Here is a 7,879-nt window from a genome sequence, read left to right as displayed (position 1 = left end):
CCCGGGACCCCCCCCCCCCCCGCCCCCAGCGACCCCATCCATTAACCTCCCCAGGCTATAGGCATCTCAGGCACACCTGTGCTCCTTCCATACACACCTTCACATGCACATCCTCCTTGGGACACACCCTCCTCTCCCAGGGGCACCCTCACTCCCAGGTATATACACCCATGAGTGCACACCCTCCCAGACACACTAGCTCCCTCGCCACCCTCCAGCCATGCCAAGCACATCACTGAATTCATGTGCTTGGCTGGGTCCTAAGCACTCTGCCCCTAGGCGTGTGTGTGTGTGTGTGTGTGTGTATGTGCACACTGGCACACACATGCATGCTAACACACCTTTTAAGCTTTGGCTCACCCCTAAGCCTCTCTCTCACTTTTATTCTCTCTCTTTTTATTTTCATACCCTCAGACAGACCCCAAGCCCCATGCCCTCCTGGTCTTTCCTGACCACAGACCACAGTCCCTCTGGGTTTAACCCAGCACTCGGCCACGCCTGACCTTTCTCAGAACCTTGCTATTACTCGGTGCTGCCCCCAGCACTAATCCTCACATACAGGGGCTCCCTACGCTTGCCTGGCACTGGAGTCACTGTCCATTCATGCTCAGTTCCAAGCCCAGCACCTATGGGGATGCCCCGACTGGGTGTCCTCGCACACCACCCACCCCGCTGCTCCATCTGGCGGTGAGGCTCTCTCGCCCCAGCCCCCTCCACACCGACAGGCCTGTGGACTCAGAGACTCATTCATCAAAGAATGTGGTGCACAGCTTCCAGCATGTGCATGGCACCTTGTCGTCGATTCCGAAGCTGTTCTCCCACTGCTGCTTCTGTTTAATGGGCTCAGCCCTGCCCCTTAAGGAACCTCAGTTTCCCTACCTGTAACATGGGGTCCTCATGCCCCATGGCGTGTTCAAGGACTAGACCAGATCATCATGACAGCCATAACGGTAACAATAGCCATGTCTATCATGGACCTACTGTGTTCCTGGCCCTATGCTAAATACTCTGGGAACTTCACTTTGTCCGGGACATTTGTCAGACACACAGAAGCCCCCGGGAAAGGCAGCTATTTTGATCATAATCGTCCATGCTTGCACACGCGCATGCGCACACCGGCCACGCCTGACCTTTCTCAGAACCTTGCTATTACTCGGTGCTGCCCCCAGCACTAATCCTCACATACAGGGGCTCCCTACGCTTGCCTGGCACTGGAGTCACTGTCCATTCATGCTCAGTTCCAAGCCCAGCACCTATGGGGATGCCCCGACTGGGTGTCCTCGCACACCACCCACCCCGCTGCTCCATCTGGCGGTGAGGCTCTCTCGCCCCAGCCCCCTCCACACCGACAGGCCTGTGGACTCAGAGACTCATTCATCAAAGAATGTGGTGCACAGCTTCCAGCATGTGCATGGCACCTTGTCGTCGATTCCGAAGCTGTTCTCCCACTGCTGCTTCTGTTTAATGGGCTCAGCCCTGCCCCTTAAGGAACCTCAGTTTCCCTACCTGTAACATGGGGTCCTCATGCCCCATGGCGTGTTCAAGGACTAGACCAGATCATCATGACAGCCATAACGGTAACAATAGCCATGTCTATCATGGACCTACTGTGTTCCTGGCCCTATGCTAAATACTCTGGGAACTTCACTTTGTCCGGGACATTTGTCAGACACACAGAAGCCCCCGGGAAAGGCAGCTATTTTGATCATAATCGTCCATGCTTGCACACGCGCATGCGCACACACACACACACACACACACACACCTGCCATGGATACCTTTAGGAACGGTCCCAGGCACCTCATGCTTACTCATAAGGCCGCCCCTGGAAACCATCTGTCCCCTCTGCATGACTGGGGTGCACACACCCAGGTCGGCGTGCCCCAGCTGTGCGCAGCACAGGGACAGTTGGTGTGCCCATCCTCTTCCCCTCCCCCCATGGTCCTACGCACCTGTGCTCTGGCCCCCACTCTACCGAGTCATCCATCGCACCTCCGTCCCCAGCCCACTCGTTTCTGCAGCCACACACACTTGGCAGCAGCCTCTTTGGCATGCCTCAAGCTCCAGCCCTTGTGCTGCACCCCTGCCTGCTTCCTTCCGTGTACCCCGGGATGCTCAGGGACTCACAAACACACCTACTCACTCCCAGCCCTGCTGGCCAGTGGCTCTCACTTGTCTTTAGGTCTGTTTGTCCTAGCTTCTTAGGGAGGACAAGGTGCCCAGAGTGGAAGAAGGCGAGGAGGATCAGGGGTTGTCAGAATCAAATCTGAGGGTCAGCTCGGCCACTTACTAGCTATGTGACCTTGGGTGGGCTCTCCTCCCTGGAGTGTCAGTTTCCTCATCTGACAGGGGGGCAGTGATAAGAGTTGCCTTTCTTACTTCTTTCACCTGTCTCTGGTGGGAATCACAGGAAACATTACACACACAGTTTTTGCAAACATCAGACACATGTAGTTTTGCAAACTATCAAAGGCTGAAATGAGTTTTTAAAACAATCGTTAATACAACACATACTTTTTCCCCCCGTTAGTCTATGCTAGGCACGGTACTAAGTGCTTTACATATATGAAGACTAATTTTGACAACACTACGATGATCTCTGTTTTACCCATAAAGAACCTGAAGCACAGAGAAGCTAAGTAACTTGCCAAAGGCCACACAGCTAGACCGGGGTACAACTGGCATTCGAACCCAGGATTCAGAGCTAGTGCCTCTAACCATTGCACAATCTTATTTTCCTGCCACCGGGGTTTGTGGCTGGGTGTGGACATGGTGGGGTGTCCCCTCGGCTCTGCAAAGTCATTAGCACCGGAAGAAGGAGCAGGAAGGAGTTGGAACTGTTCACAGATGCCAGTCCTGCCTGGGGTTTTAGTGGGGAGTGGGGGCCCTTCAAAAAAATTTTGCTCCTGAAAGGGACCACAGGGGTCAAGCATTCTGATGTGTCCCTTCCATGTGATTCAAGAGCCCCCCCCCCCCCCCCCCCCCCGCTCCAGCATCTCTGAACAGCCGTCATCCCACCTCGGCTCACACACCTCCACAGACAGGGAACTCACCACCCCTCGAGGCAGCCTACTTCACTGTTGGCTGCTTTGGAATGCCAGCAAGTTTCTCTTTAGCTTGAGCCAAAATCTCCCCCCATAACACGCACTTCTCCCACCTGTCCACAGGCTGCCTTCTGGGGCCACCAGAATGTGTGTAAACCCAGCTCTTCCTCCCTGGCGCCTGGGGGAGGCCCCTGCTGTCTCACTCCCAGCTGGCATGAGAGGATGCTGGCGTGAGGAGAGGAGAGCCAGAGGCAGACTGGCATGCCCACGGTTGGAGGTGTGTGTGTGCGTGCAGTGTGGGCATGGCTAGAGAGGGGGCTGTGTGGTTGCTAGGAGGGAGTCCCTGGACAGGAGCTCTGCCAGGGTGGGCGCAGACTGCCTCACAGAATTTGCATCCAGTTGCTCAATTTGCACTGGTGGTGTGGGGGCTGAGGCCTTTGGTCAGGCGGGAAGGCCCAGCAGGAACAGCAGGAACGGAATGGAAAGCCAGTGACCATGGGTCTCGTCTTTCTCTTCTGTGTGACCCTGAGCCAGTCACAGGTCCTCTCTGGGGTTTTCTGCCTCAGAAAAAAAATGAGAGGGGTGAAGTCAGTGAGCTCCACGGCCCGTTGTTCAGGCCTGGGAGCCAGCTCAGAGTCTGGGGTGCCTGTAGAGGGTGGAGTCCCCTGTGAAGGCGTGATCAGAGAGGGGTGGGCTCTGATCCTCGGACACTGCCCTGAGACCTGTTCAGTGCAGGGCAGAAGAGAGGCCATGACCTTTGGGGCCTGCAGACCCTTTCCCTGCACTCTGACCGTGGGCAAGAGAATTCATTGTTCTAAGCTAGGTTTCCTTGACCGTAAGCCTGGGTGACAAAACTACCTCCTAGATCCCAGAGGACTAAATAAGATAAATAGGGAGTCCAGCCTGGTGTTTGACACGGAGTGCAGAGCCCAAAAGTTGCAGCCCAGATGCTCCCGTGGTACTGGCTTGGCTGTGGGAAGATGAGGAGGTGTCTGGCTTAGGAGGACTGGTGAGGTGAGGGAGGCTGCACGTAGAGGTCCTGATGGCAGCCTGGTCCTCCCTGGGGAGCTCGGGTCACCATTGACCCAAAGCTGCAGAGTCCACTTGTGGGCAGAAGACACTAGGGAGCCGACTAGATGCAGGATCCCAGGCTTACAGGGAGAGGTCGGCTCCCCAGAGGGGTGGTGGCTCTGGGCCAGCAGTGGCTGGCAGTGTGCACTAAGCTGACGTCAGTGAGCAGGCAGGGGACCCCAGGGCTTCTCCGGCCAGTGTCCCTGTGCTGGCTGTGGGCCCTGGAGAAGAGTGAGTCTTGGGGGCAGTGCCTAGACACTGGCACAGGGGGAGTTTATACTGCATTGCATGAGCATGGGGAAGGGGCCCTTGCCTCGCACACTCTGGGGGACACCGTTTACTTGCGTGGTTGTGAGATGCTGTGTGTGTGGTTGTGTGAGGCGGCCGGTTGGGAGGCGATCTCTGGAGATATGGGCTTCTGCTGAGACCAGAGAGTCGAGTGGCAGGAATAGAGGAAGGCTAGAGCACCATAGACCAGCAGGGACCCCCTTGCTCTGGGAGAAGGGGTGGGTTGGGCTGGACACTGCATCAGCAGGAGCCTGGTCCTGGGGTGGGAGAGGCTGAAGGGAGGGAAAGGAGCAACGAAGAGCAGCATGTTCCCTGGGCACTGGGGGGCGGGCTGGGTGGAAAGGACCCAGGTGTCTGCTTAGCTCACACTCCTCTTGGGGCTATCTCTACCTCACAAGCCTAGAGCCATCCCAGGGGTGTGTGGGTCCCTGGAGAGAGGACTCAGGGAGGGCTAGGGCTTCCTCCTGGCCAGCCCTGCAGCCCCTGTGCCCCCGGCACTGAGCCAGGCTGGCCTGTGCTGCAGAGCTGCGGGCTGTGGGGAGAATGAGTAATGAGTCTTGAGGGGCCGCAGGCCCAGACCCTGCCCTGGCCCCTCCCAGAGGCACCGCATCTGCCTAGCCTCTGCCCCCACAGCCAGCTCACAGACACATGCCTGCACACACCACATCCCCACCCTCCACACACACACAGGCAGCAGAGTCAGCCCCTGCTGGACTCTCGCCCACTTGGCACACCCCTCCTGCTTTGGTCCTCAGGACCCAGGTGTCTGCCTCCCTGTTCTGGAGGCCTTCCCACCATCCTTCTCTTTCTCTGTCTTCATGCAGCTTCCTGAATGGAGGGAGACTCTGCCCCCTGACTTTTCTGGTATTTTTTAAGAATCATTTCATTTAATTGTATTTATTTTAATTTGACCAGAGAGGGACAGAGCGAGAGAGACAGAGAGAGGGAAAGTGAGAAAGCAAGCTGCCAGGTCCAGGACTCGAACCATGGTCTGCCACGTGGGAGTGTCCAGTGCCCCCAACCACCACTTACTGGCCCCACCCCCTGACTTTTTCAAAAAAAACCCTCTGTCATCTCCCTAGAGGGGATGATGGGAATAACAGGGTGGGAAGACTGGGTTGGAGGGTGGGGTAGAGGAAGGACTCCCCCCTTCTTGAGCTTGGGGTGAGTGGACAGCAGCATGAAATCTATTCCCTCTGCCAGTGGAAATCAATAGCTAATTAATTCCCTCCCCAAAATAGGTCTGGAGGTAGGGGTGGGGGCTAGGAGAAAGGCAGACAGAGGCTAGGCTAGACTGGACTGATACTGAGACCCCAGCAGGGGAGGGAAGAGGGGAGGATGGTCATTCTGGTCACTAGGCCAGTGCCTCTAATATGTCACCTCCAACCTGACCTCTTCGGGAGAAGAGGAGGAGCTCAGACCCTTCCCCTGCCAAGCCTAAGGCCATCCCCTGCCCTCGGCTGGCGTGGGGGTGCATGTGTGTGTGTGTGGGGTGAGGGCGTCAATCAGGCTGGGAGCAGGTGCTGTATTTAATTTGATTGGCTAATTAGCCCGCGCATGTTAATTATCTCCATTACCCAATGAGGAGAGGCAGTGGCAAAGCTATATATAACCCAGTCAGTGTTTGTAGGGAGTGGGGGCTGCCTGCCTGGATCTCCGGAAGGGGCAGCCTTGGGAGGGGCACTGAGGCAGAACACTTGGGGCCTCATTGGAGCCTGAAGGGTTGGGAGGGCAGCAGTCACAGGGGCCAGAAAGGACCCGAGAGCTGGGCTTTGGGAGTCCCTTGGAGCAGCTCTCTAAACACCACAAACGGATGCCTCTGAGGCTCTCTCTGTCCCACTTCGTTTTGCCAACCTGTCAGTCCAGCCATGCCTGCCCACCTGTAATTCTGCTCACCCCCCCCCATTGTGGATTTTTTAGGGGAGGCCCTTGCTTACTCTCTGGTCACACCCCAGCATCCTCCCACATAGCTCTTTGCCTCCTCACTGCACCCGTGCAAGCCCTGCCTCTCCAAATCAGCCCTGGCCTCTTCTGGGTTCCACCTCTCTGAGCTACTCCTGGGGCTCTTCTGCCATTTGTCTCCTTTATGCAGTTGCTGGAGTGGACAGACCTAGATCTGAGTCCCATGTCCCTGCTGACTGGCTGCGTGACCTTGGGCAAGTCTCTGGACTCCTCCTTATGGGTTTCCCCAGTGGTTAATGGGAATAATGGAACTTCTCAGGGTGATTAAGTAAAATGACATTTGTAAAAATGCCCAGGATCCAAGACCTTGACAAATGCTGTTTGAATTTGGAATTCAATTTTCTCTGCTTCTTTTTCTTTTCTCTGTATCAGGCCACTTTTCTCCTCTATTACTCTTCCATCTCTGTCACTTTTCATGTGCTTCTCTCCTTCCTCTTCTCCCCGTTTTTTTTCTCTTCCCAAACTCGGCCCCTCCCTGCTTCTCTCCTAGGCTGCTCCCCACCTCCTTCCCTCCCTCCCCAAAATAAAATCAATGCAATATTCAGGAGGGTTGTTGGATATAAATAATTACGACTTGGAGTTTAACGAGATGCAAATTCCCCTCCCCGGTGTGGGGTATAAATTGCTCTCTGACAGCCCGTTACAAGGGTAATCATTTCAGAAAGGCAATTTTATGCAAATGAGCCTGCCTGCCTCCTGGTGGCTCCCCCAGCCTGGTTGGGGGGAGCAGCTGAGGGGTGAAGAGAACCCAGGTAGCTAGCTAATCTTGAGGTTGAGGACTGGGAGCAGAGGTCGAGTGTGACAGACATTTAGCTTCAGGAAGGTCCTGGGCTGGTGAGCAGTGCGTTGGGGCCTGGGAAGGGGTGAGTGTGGTTTGAGAGGACTCAGAGACAAGGGATTGGATGCCTGTGTCCTTGTGTGGATGAAGAGGGCTTGGGTCCTGGGTTCTGGCTGGCTTTTCTCCCTTGCCCCCTTTCTAGCCTGGTTACCCTGTGATACCATTGACGAATTGGCGTTTAATTAATCCCAGTGAATTATTTAGCAACTTCGTTATCCAGCATCAAGAGCTGCTGAGAGCTTGAGGTGGGAGCCACGTGCAGAGGTTGGGCAGAGGCGGGTCTGTGGTCACCTGCTAGAGCGCCCCTAGCCCTTGCCCCAAGGAGCTGCCCGTGGTCCTGACTCCTGGATCCTTTAAGAGGGTGCCGGTTTGGGCAGCTGTACTGGGACTCTAACGTGTCACCTCCCCACCTGTCCACATCTCAGACCAGTAATGGCCTCAATGAATGCCATCTCTCCCACGTCTTGGGTCCCAATACTCCTGTCCGTCTTGGTGTGTCTTACCTCGGGAGTCTCAGCAGGTCAGGGCCAGCTCTTCCGGTCCTAGAGGGAAACAGTGGGTGCCTGGGGCGGTGGGGGGGCGGACAGACACTGACGGCCTCCTTCTCGGAGCCCCTCATTAACCCTTGCCTCTGTTTCTCCGCAGGCATCCCTCCCCCATCTTCCATCGGAGCCCG

This window comes from Tupaia chinensis, unplaced genomic scaffold (assembly GCF_000334495.1).
Source record: "Tupaia chinensis unplaced genomic scaffold, TupChi_1.0 Scaffold000273_1, whole genome shotgun sequence".
Lineage (NCBI taxonomy): Eukaryota > Metazoa > Chordata > Mammalia > Scandentia > Tupaiidae > Tupaia > Tupaia belangeri.
Note: the sequence above shows the minus strand (reverse complement) of the source record.